This window comes from Oryzias latipes, chromosome 10, assembly GCF_053564925.1.
Source record: "Oryzias latipes strain Hd-rR chromosome 10, Olatipes_Hd-rR_3.1".
NCBI lineage: Eukaryota > Metazoa > Chordata > Actinopteri > Beloniformes > Adrianichthyidae > Oryzias > Oryzias latipes.
The window spans coordinates 1,236,611-1,248,910 of record NC_136246.1 but is presented as its reverse complement, the minus strand read 5'-3'; the positions used below and the strand labels follow the sequence as shown (position 1 = coordinate 1,248,910).

General features: G+C 38.3%; 1 long non-coding RNA gene across 1 annotated transcript; it reads left to right on the top strand.

Annotated features, from left to right (window-relative positions):
* The first annotated feature begins 755 nt into the window (after positions 1 to 755).
* On the top strand, positions 756 to 2,127 carry LOC144994672 (uncharacterized). The gene is made up of 2 exons (XR_013658265.1): positions 756 to 974; positions 1,174 to 2,127. It is a non-coding gene; the product is annotated as an uncharacterized LOC144994672 (long non-coding RNA).
* The last annotated feature ends 10,173 nt before the right edge of the window (positions 2,128 to 12,300 follow it).

Below are 12,300 nucleotides of genomic sequence, written 5' to 3'. Positions count from 1 at the left end.
TGATTAGTCCAATGAGAGTAGATACTCACCACAACACCTCTTTCTCATTAAACTTTAAATTATATCATGATGAGGATGATTGTTTCCTGGACTCAGCTTGATGTTAACACAAATGTCAACTTGTTGACTTGGAAAGTACTCTACGGTGGCCCTGAAGTGCAAGCATTCAACAAATCACTTGATACAAAAACATTTTTAAGATCACAACAATTAAAAAAAAAAAATGTTAAAAAGCAGCATTACATTTTAGAAAACAAAACAAAATTTCAGAAAACAAAACTTAAAAAACAAAAATGAAAAAAAAAAACATTTCAGAAAACAAAATTAATTTCCAGAAAAAGAATGAAATATTGAAAAATGAAAAACATTTCAGAACAGAGAATTAATTTCCAGAAAACAAAACGAAATCTTAAAAAATGAAAAACATTTCCAAACCGGAAGAGGCAGGTACTATGGGACAACGCTGATTGGATGATGATTTTTGTCAATAATTTGAACTGAAAACTATTTTAAATAAAGCGATGCCGGATTTTATTGTCCAAACAACAATGTACCATAATAATCCACGTATTTCCCATTTATATATCAAATAAAAATTGCAGCAAACTGTTAATGAACTTTTAAATTCTTTCTTTAACATTTCGCCTGACACACGATGACCCGGAAGTAGTTTGTGAGCACTTTTACTATGAACGCTGTGCGCTAATGTCTACGGCTGCGAGGTTCATGCTGTCAATCATCTACAGGTAAGAATCAATTCTGTGATCTTTTCTTTTGTCAGTCACATGTCTCTAAGGATGTTAATTTTAGGATGTTAATTAAAGTGCTGCTTTGAACAGATAATTTTTTTTTTATCTTGCGCATGCGCAAAAGGAACCCGATGGAGACGAACCGTCTTCACATGAGCCGTTCCCGTTTTCGGTGACAACATGAGAAAAAAAGCTCCGAGCCAGCCTGATTCTGTGATTTATACAGTAATTACAGTAATTATACGGCATCAGTGTTGCTAAAAATCGACTTTAAGATTGAAATCAGTAAACAAGTTCTTATGGGAAATAATATTAAAGTGTATTGTATATTTTCGAACCATGCATATACATATACTGACCCTTAAAAATGAACTTTAAAAGTTTATAAAATGCTTAATTGAATTAACATGTGATATTTCTGCAGGTGAAGTTTCTCAAAGCGAAGTTCCAGAAAGGTTTGTGCTGCAGAAGAACAGATGGCAGCTCTACATGGGAATACAAAAAGACTAAAGTCATTCATATCATTGTGCAGTGTACAGGCAAGTCACCATGATTAATGTGCAAAGTAATCAATAAATATTATTTAACCTTAATATCTATTTTTTTTTAATTGCAGGTCCTTTAAGAAAAAGTCTTTAACCTGCTGCATAAGCCTGATTAGTTCAATTCAATTCAATTCAATTTTATTTGTATAGCCCAAAATCACAACAACAGTCGTCTCGATGGGCTTCGAAGTAAAACATGAAATCAAAAGGATCACGAATACAAAGAGTTCAATAGAAAAATACTAAAATGAACTAACAAACTGACTAAGCTATACTGGCATCCCTGCCCTTAGACCCCCCTAGTTGTAAATGATGCAGTGGGGTGTGAAAAACGAAGCACAATTCCTGGCTTTAGCGTCGGGCTGATGATCTGGAAATCACATCTGAGGAATCGCATCAAACACTTGTACAACTCCAAACAACTTAATGTTCCTTTAAGCAAAACTCCAGTTTAAAATGTTCATATTAGACTTGCTTCATTTAGGGGATATCATGTTTACCATTTTAGGTTTTAAAGCTTTATTAACAAAGTTGATGTTTGATTTTCAAAGCTGTTGTTTAGAAAAGTTTCTTTGTCAATGAAAAAACTGAATGCTGACGTGAGGATTGTAATAATGGATATGAAAATAAACAAATTTGTTTCATAGCAATGCAGTATATTTATTGAAAACTTAACATGAATATGTTATTCAATAACAGAAACAAAGAAACAGTTGTGGATTTTCCTTTATGGGCTTCTTCATGCAGTCAATCAAATGTTACGTTTACATTCAGCATTTACTCAGCGTACCTGTCAGTCACATTTATTAGAGGAAAAAATGCATCTGGGAAAAGTCTGTTTGTGCTTAACAACTATATCAAAAAGAGTCATGTCAGGAAAGGTTTGTCCACATTGCTGCTCAGCATCACATCCAGAGGAAGATGCACAGGTAAGAGATGCCAGTTCCTGCTCGTACATGCTTGCAGCTTCCTCTGCACTGGACTCCAGCTCCATTGAAATCCCTGACAGAAATAAATTAATAAATAAAAATCCCTGACAGAAAAACATCAGCTGCCGTTCATCTTTCATTCAGGAAAAAGTTGAGTTCATCAAAATGAGGAGAAAATGGGTTAAACCAGAAATTCTTTAGGGAGGGGTCAAAACACCAAACTCAGAATAAAATACATTATTTCAGTCTTATAAAAATACATTCTAAAACAATTTGGTATTCCTCCTCTGCCTGAAAGACTAAAATGTATTTTTAAAGATTTTTTTAGACTACAGACTTTGCCACCTTTAGTTACACACCTGTACATGTCACTTCAGGGCCACCGTAGTACTCAGAGTCCTGATGATCTTCAGAATGAATGTCAGCGAAATACCCTTGTTGTCTTTGAAGTATCTCTTTTAGAAGAGGGAAATAAACATTAAAGCTCATATTAGCATTATATTCACAGGAGGCTAGCAGAAATATCTACCTATATTGTGGGTTGAAATGTGAGAGGTGTAAGTTTGTATGTTTGAAAACTGAATTGCAGTTCCCACATCCTCAAGCTGACACTTTAGAGCTGCTCTGTCTCAGCTGAGCATGTCAGAACAACAGAGATGTTGAAAAGACCGACATGTTTACCACCTCTTTGTGAAATCAAATACAAGCTGCACTCACAACTGACTGTGTGGAAACATCAGACTGAGTCATTCACAGCAGCAAAGCTCTCGCAATACGCTGCAGATGTGTTTCTCTGAATTTTTGCCCAAAACAAAATAATTTTGATATATTAAAAACTCTTTAATATATTAACATAAGAAACAAATGACAAGACCTGTTTTTTTTGTGCCATACTTTTGTATCATACCTCTAGTGTACCCAACACCAAAATATGAATACAGCCATCTGAATATTGATACTAACTTTTGGACAAACGTGTCTGACAGTTAGCCTCTAACCAAGCTGATATTTACTACACTGTGTTTGCAACCCATTCGTTTTTTTTTTAAACTACTTGGATTGTTGAAAACGTTCTCAACCAAGTGGATCTCTAATTTATTTCATATTCTTTATGAGTGGAGATTAATTTGGCTAAAAGTATCAGGAGAAATATATTTTAACATCTTCCTATAAACCTTTGAAATATATGAAATGTATTTATTTTATAGTGATTCTGAACGTACTTTACCCCTTTTTTTCTTATATCCCTGAACTTGGATGGATGGATGGATGGATGGATGGATGGATGGATGGATGGATGGATGGATGGATGGATGGATGATCTGAAATAATTTTACAAAATCTGCTTTCACCCTATAGCTTCAGATCTTACAACACTCAGCTGCTAACTTGAGCTTTTGTTTATATTGTAAGTTCTGTTTTTTAAAATGTGAACACAGCTTCACCTGCCCAAACATAAATGCTGGCTTAAAGAGGACTCTGCTTCATATCTTTAAGTATGTTTGAAAATACACATAGACTTAGAACTCTGCATGGAGTAAAAACAGTCAAACTTATTCTTTAGGTCCCCATCTGTTTGTCAGCTGTGCTGACTTATGCCACGACTTATGCCACCCTATGGACAAATGATGTGTAGCACCTTTAGTGGTGCCACTCCTGTTCATCCTGCATGCTGAGCAGAGCACAGAATCATAGTGATGATAGAAACAGGGATTTTTTCACAAGACACTTCTTTCATATAATTTTTTTTTTTTACTTTTTCATTTCTTTTTTATGCTTATCTTTGTTTGCTCATGATATGTATCACAAGGACATGTGTAGGTTAGAAACAGCAGTGTTATAGTAAGGTGGGGTTTTGCAGATGTGACAAAAAATAATTTTTGGAAAAATCAAATTTGGCTAATACGGGGGCAGGGGAATTTCTAGATTAGGTTTAACCATTTAATAGTCTGATTTGTTTATCAACAAGTAGTTAATACTTCACTGATGGGAAAATAATTGATTTTCCATATGTTTAAAAATGCACAAAGTCAAAACTTCTCTAGCTATATGATATATTCATAATAAACTGCCCTGATGTACTGCCTTAGTGTCTTAAACTTCTATAGATCTGGCAGGAAATGAAACAAATTCAATTGGCTTTCTGCTTCATGTCTGTGGATTAGCTGCCTTGTTTCCTTTTGATTGGTCAATTAAAAGTGCAGCTCCACTTTCGAAGACTGAACCCATTATAGAAAGTAATTTCAAGAGCCAAGCTGTTTGCCCTGTGTTCCCTGCAAGGAGGAATTCCCTCCTCACTTCTCTGCAGTCAGACTGAGGGAGAGCTGGTAATATTAGCTCCCGCTTTATTGAGAGATCCATTAATTGTTGCCTCCTGTTGCTGACCTTTTGACCCCCAATGACCCCTAGACATCATATTACTGGCCAGCCACATCAAAGTTAAAGCCACCAACCAGACCTATTCCCTTCAATAGAAATAACAGTGTTGCGTTAAAGCATTTTTCTCCCTGATGTTGTTGTTGTTGTTCATTCTTTAGATGGTTTTCAAGCCAGAAACTATTAAAACTGTTGTTTTATTGTGCACTGATTTTTTTCAACATACTAAAATAAGTAAAAAATACTGTCAACTAAAACATTTTATTTCTCCAGGGACTTAAATACAAAAACATCAACAGCTTTCAAGCTAGTGCATTAGGGAAGTCCTTCAGCCGCAGAGGTGGGGCCACCATGCCATTAGCTCTTCTTCTTCACTAATGCTGTTGTTAATTATTTTAGATTTTTAGGAGCATCACATTTCTTTGAAATAATTTCAACATGATCAGGAATAAATAACGCCAGCAATACGTTTAATCAGAGTGAATATTAAGTAGAAAAGAATTACTCTGTCATCTGGAGTTGTTCCAAAAACTCCTGTTAGAGATGATCACTGAAAACATTCATTGCATCTTTACAGTGGATCATTTAGAAAGGATTGTTTCTTCTGTATTTTACAAGGTCCCTTAATCAGCTCATTTTCCTGCATACAAACACACACATAACACCCCCCCCCCCCCCCCACATACACACACGCACATATGTAACATTATATAGGCTTTTGTCTGATGGCTGCAAAATCTGCACTCTACCTGTTTTTGACAGCTTGGACCTTGGCCCAGGAAGAGTGTTGAAAGAGAATACCAGGTTGTATTAGTGTCTCTCCTTTAAGGTGTTGTCACCTAGCTGACCGATTATGGGCAATTACCTGCTCTGTCGGAATCCTAGCCGAAAAGATTAAATTCAGATTGATTTTTGCCCAGGAAAGAGGGGGGAATTTAAAGCCTTTTTTAATTGGGTATTTGGTGTGTGCTGATCTGAACACCGTGGTCTTCCCGAGGGATCTTTTATGGGCCAATAATGGCATTGGAGAGAGATGGGGGAGTGTACTACAGTCTCGTCTGCTGACTCCCTCCCAAGGCCATAACCCTGCATTTGCTCTGAGTGCTTTTCTATTATGCATTGATAGTTGAGCATCAATCAATAATAGGGGAAACAGAAAACCCAGCAAAACCAAGTTCTTAAGTGTAAAATGTCTCTTAATATCCGAGACCTTTCAAACAACTTAACCTGGAGGATTTTTGCTCTTGTGCGTCCTCCTTCAGCTCTTTAGGAACACTTTATGTTGCCTGGTGACACCGTTTTTCATTTAAGAGGAAAGAGAATGAGCCACTATCGGGTAAAAAAAGTAATACAAGCTTTGCTTACATACTTTAGCAATGTATGAGTAGATGTATGTGTACAAAAGCAGAAAAACCCCAGAGACAAATCAAACAAATGCCTCAATCTTAGCTACAAAGTCTGCTATACTTGTCAGTCTAATAATACGTTAGACTATCACACTAGCAAATAATTATGAAGCGAGAAAAGTTGGCCGCTTCCTTCATTTGATAATATTAATGTTGTATTGTGGCAAGCAATGACAGTTTTTAAAGTTGATTTAGCCAAAGGTCACTCTTTTTGTATTATGTTTATCTTAATTAACAAGTAAGATGCCACAATATAACTTTTCTGGTTAAGAACTTTAAGTTGGTGAAGATTCCTGAAAGAGAAAAGTGGAATGACTTAACCAAAGCCTAATCCACAAATAAGAGAAGCAGCAAGAATCAAACCCCTTCTGTGGACATTATAAGAGGGAGACAGTCACAGCAAAGCTCAGCCCCACAACACACAGGCCAGCAAAATCTCCCATCAGCACCATTCCCCACCGGCTCCCCTGTCATCGCTAATGCGTCTTTTCCTATAAGACAAAGCCCCAGATGTAGTAAGGTTATCTGAAGCTTCACAGGAATTCTCGGAATTGGCAAGTTCTCCTTTCCTTCGAGTGAGATGACAGAAGAAGATATAGTTGGATGGGATTGATTTTCGGTTGCATTGCATGTGTTTGTTCAGCATCTTTGTCTGCTAAAGATGATCATTTTTACCTCTCAGAAGTTTAAGAACTCTGCAACATATTTGAGAATTTAAAAAAAATCTGCAAGCATACCTTTGGATATGTGAAATGTCACTTGCTTGAACATTCTAAATAGCTGACTACTCTTATTGTAATGCAGAAAGTATTTCAATGACAATCTTATCAAAAAACTGTTCACTTTTTCACTAAAACAAATAGAAGATGCAAACATTTGATTGCCTTTGGATGAGATAGGGGTGAGTGGGGTCAGTTCATAAAGAGGATGCCTCAAACTACTTTTGTTACACAAACTTTGTTTTTGCTCTTAGTGCATCAGAGCCCGCTCCCTCCATCTGCCATCTGCTGCCGAAGAATCTGTTTCACTCGATGAGCCAAGCCCAGCCTTTATTGGTCCTAATGGCACTATCAGCTGAGCCGCCAAACCCAATTACCTTTTAAAAAGGGAGGCCACCCCAGCTAATCATGGCTGCCTAACCTGATTTGCCAGTGATGAAGAGATGGGATAAAGAGCAGTTAATGGAGGGAAAATGATCTCACAAATACAAAAAACTCAATTCATTTCTCCAGGAGAGCAATCTGTCCGATTCAGTGGTAATGGAGTGCAGATTCATTAGTCCTCAGGCCTTAGTAGCACCGTCCCCTTATCAACTGAGTGACAAAAGAACTGTTGCCATATTTCACTTGTAGACTTCAAGCTGCTGGTAAACCAAATAAAAGTTACAAGAATGTAAAATAAGGTCAGAATGCTGTGCTTCTAAAAAAAAAAAAAAAGAAAGAAGAGGAAAAACGAGATTTCAGTGCACTACATGTGTCTGTGTGGGTGTGTGTGTATATATAACGGAACAGACTACGAGATAAGAGAGAGGCGTAGACTGGTGGTCCAAGAGATACGCCGGGAAGAGGAGGCAGCAAGGTGTGCTCAAGCCGTGGCCCAGGCAAAGCAAGGTCAGTGGATGGAATGGGAAGGAGTGGAGAAGAGGAAGGTCTCCTGGAAAGACCTGTGGGAGATGGAGGCATCCAGGGCAAGTTTTATAAGCTACCTATGATGTCTTGCCTTCTCCTGCAAACCTAAAACAGTGGTATGGTGAAAATCCCTCATGCCCCTTATGTCAAAGCCCAGCAACATTGAAGCACATCTTGGTGGGATGCAAGACCAGCCTCAGTCAAGGCCGTTACACCTGGCGACACAATGTGGTTCTAAGGTGTCTGGCAACAGTGCTGGAAAAACAGAGAACAAGCGTGAACGCCCTTCCTCAGGCAACATCTCATCGGCAGCTAATACCCTTCCTCCGAGAGGGTCAGGCCACCTTCAACACCACCAGTGCAGCTGACATAGGACAGCTGGGTAGAGCACGGGACTGGAAAATGCTGGCGGACCTGGACAGAAACGGGAGGTTGCATCCACCAACCTTCGACCAGACCTTGTACTGTGGTCATCCACACTCAAGCTCGTATACATCATAGAGCTCACAGTACCCTGGGAGAGTGCAATAGAGGAGGCTTATGAAAGAAAGATGCTGAGGTACGCCGAACTTGCAGCAGACGCCAAAGAGCAAGGCTGGAGTGTGAAGGTACGCCCAGTGGAAGTAGGCTGCAGGGGCTTTGTGGCCACCTCAACACCCAGGCTACTCAGGGAGATGGGAGTGCGAGGGAAGGCTCAAAGGCAGGCAATTAAAGACCTGTCCCAGGCAGCTGAGAATGGAAGTCAGTGGCTATGGATCAAGAGGAAGGACCTGACCTGGGCGCCCAAATGTCTGGTGACTGATGGGGGTGAACCTGGGACGCTGGGATTCACTGCTGAACCCTCTGGAGGTGTCGTGGGCCTATCAGCGAAACACTGAGGAAGGAGGGCATCAACTTGAAAACCCAAGTGACTTCACCATTCATCTGCTTGCCACAGTGTCTCATCGGTGCCTTAGTATTTATTCAGGGATAACAACATCTAGTCCTACAAAACAGATCTACAATTCATTCATTATATATTATGAATGAATTGTGTATAATTATGTATAATGAATAAATTCATTATATATATATATATATATATATATATATATATATATATATATATATATATATATATATAGTGCAGACCAAAAGTTTTGGTTCATTCAAAGAGTTTTCTTTATTTTCATGACTATGAAAATTGTAGATTCACACTGAAAGCATCAAAACTATGAATTAAACCATGTGGAATTCTATACATAACAAAAAGTGTGAAAAAACTGAAAATATGTCATATTGTAGGTTCTTCATAGTAGCCACCTTTTGATTTGATTACTGTTTTGTACACTCTTGGCATTCTCTTGATGAGCTTCTAGAGGTAGTCACCTGAAATGGTCTTCCAACAGTTTTTAAGGAGTTCCCAGAATGCTTAGCACTTGTTGGGTCTTTTGCCTTCACTCTGTGGTCCAGCTCACCCCATACCATCTCCATTGGGTTCAGGTCCGGTGACTGTGGAGGCCAGGTCATCTGGTGCAGCCCCCCATCCCTTTGTCAAATAGCCCTTACACAGCCTGGAGGTGTGTTTGGGGTCATTGTCCTGTTGAAAAATAAATGATGCTCCAACTAAACGCAAACTGAATGGAATAGCATGCCGCTGCAAGATGCTGTGGTAGCCATGCTGGTTCAGTATGCCTTCAATTTTTGTGTTTGTTTGAGTGCATAGTGCGCTCGGGGGTAAGGGATGTGTGTAACAAAAGGTGTAGTCAAAATTGGGAGGGCTCTGTGAGGATTGCTCATAGAGAAGCACCTTCTCACCAAGGGGTCCTGCATGTGTAAGATTGTGAGGAAAGAGGCACGAAGCTGCATGGCAATCATTGGGAGGGAAAACAACTGCCAAGGTGCATCGCAGGTTGATCCCGTCCCCTAACACCCTAAGCCGCTGGGAAACCAAAACAAAGTTACAAGAATGTAAACTTAGGATAGACTGGCATGTTTCTCACAAGTAAGAAGGAATATGAAATTTCAGTTACTGTATTTGCACTTCTATTAAGCAATTTAAAAACTGTTTTCTCATTTGGTGATTTAGGTTTTTACAAACTCTGAAGGTGATGTGTTTCTTTGATGTTTGATGGACCATGTATCTTTAATAAACAGTTGATTTCTTTTTTTTGCTAAGCTAATAATAGGAAGCTAGCCAGGTTTTGTTTCAAATAAGTTAATAATGTTACCATGGGAGGTCTTCAAAGTCTGATTCTTTACAATCTCAAGCTTTTCTTCTGTATTGTCAACATCACAACACTGGGGTAACGTTTTACTGAAGAGCTTAACCATTTACTCTAGGTTCAGCAGACTTCAGTCACATTCACTGCATGTCTTTTTAATGATGTAAGTGACATTCATGTCAAAAATGGTACGCGTCAAACAAATCCCCAAAACAATAAAAAAAGTGGCCAGAATGATCTTAGACACAACCTCACCAGCAGTGTAACTTCAACCCAGCCTGTCCTAGATATGATCCAGAGGATGTTAGCTGGATGGGGCATAGGACCATAGCCAGGGTTTGCAGACGGACATTAGGCCAAATCCAGAGTTAAAATCCTATTAGTTTGAGTTGGGAATCAGATTATCGTCGTTGAGAATCACTCGTCTGGCAACTAGGGTCTAATTTACGCCAATCAACAGCAATTATTGAGGGGAAGGGAGCCCCTATTAGAGAGGCTCATCCACTTAGTCTAATGAATGGGGAAGATTCAATCTTGGCTGTGGAGACACATTGGAGTGCTGCAGCTGAATGTGACTGATCCAGCAGGCTGAAGAAGAGTGGCTGTTATTTATCAATGGGAGGGTCCTGTCAAAGTAAACATGTGTTAGCTGTGGGGCACCAGGCTCTGGTTCTTGATGTTCTTGTTTAATAAAACTGTTAGTTTTAGGTATTGTCTGTTATGTGTACTATACTTGTGCACACACCTGCTTCTGTGCATGTCACCTATTAGATTCATGACTACTACATACCAAATTTCTTTTGAAAAAAAGATCAGAGGTAAAAAAAATCTACATTAATATATTCCTATGTAAAACATGCAGCCTTTTACATTTTTCAAATGAAAAAATACTTTGCAATCTCAAAGGTAATTATTCCAACTAGTTTTGTTTTTCAAGTTTGTTTAGTTGTGTTTAGATGCAAAATATAATAAAAGCATAATTTGTCTTTTTCAAAAGCTTTACTTCTCAGGTGCACATATCCCCACTTTTAAGCCCTTTATTCATTTTAAAACATTTCATAAAAATCTTGAACTTGGGTTTTGTGGTCTTGATAATAGAATTTCTATTCTTACACTGCCCTCTACTGTTGCCAAGCTTACATTTTACAATAAATGGATAAACCATAATGCATGGCCCATTTTACGCAAAACAAACAAAAAAAAAACCATTAAAGTAATTTTCTAAATAAATAGAGAAACACAGGACATGCCCCATGACTTCTTCCCTTTCTTTTGTTTCTTTCTTCCTTTTTTTACTTTTAACTAAAGGGAAAGGACAAAATTTAAAAGAATATTTTTTCTTTTTGGTTTTGGTGGCTTAATTTATGATTTTGTGTGGCCTGTATTTCTCCAAAATAACATTATTTAAGTGAAGAAGTCAAATATATTATAAAACAAAAAGTAAAACAGCCTAAACCTGAAAAACCATTGACCATATTCATCCTGAATTTGGATTCTATTTTCGGTGTTCAACACACCGTGTTTCATGCTTCTCACATGCAGAACCCATGTTGTGATAAATATTGATTAGGAAGGAAATTGCACGTTCTGAAAGAGCTTGATAGCAGTGGCCCCAGAAACCCCTTTGTCCCCACAAAGGAAAGTCTGTTGCCTTTCATGGCACTCTGCATACGTTTTGCTTTTCCAGAATGACAACAGGGTGCTAGCACGCAACAAGTTATTAATTACAGCAAATATTTCCGGCGCTGAGGGTTTCATTTCCAATCACAGCTAGTTTGATTTTTCCACTCTCATCAACCAAGCCTACAACCTTTCATCTTTATCATCTCTCCATTTGCTTGGATTGTTCCTTGAGGACACAACTATTTCTTGAACCCACATTCTGTCCCATAGCCTAATCAGTTTACATCACCAAACACGAACAAAGGAAAAATTCAACCCTTTGTTAAAGTCCTTTGTTTTTTTCTTAGTTACATTGATTAATACATTTTAGAAATGTTGGGGAGAAATTCTGAGAAGAACATGTTTGGGGCACTTCCTCCAGCTTTATCTTGTGGTTATGATAAAAACTCAGCAGATGACTCAGTTTTTTCCCTTTAGCTTCGCTGCTGCTGAGAACCTGGGGAGAGAGAATGTGAACTCTGTTTAGACATCACCTCTTCCTTTGCTAAAGTGACAGATTGAAGGAGTTAATACAAACTTGGTTTCTGATGTGTGCGGGCGAGTAAAACCATATTTGTTCCTGTGGTGACCTTCATTGCCTGTGGGCTGCTTATTCCATTTCACTTTTACACCACTGATGACACATTCATCATGAAAATCATAACGTTTTGCAGGGGCACGCCGTCATAAGGGAGATTTTGACCATAGCAGTTTTTTTCATAAACTTTGTCAGGAACTTGTTGACCACAAAAAATTAAATGAAACTTTTAAACTGACAGCATGAAAGAAAAAAAACAGACA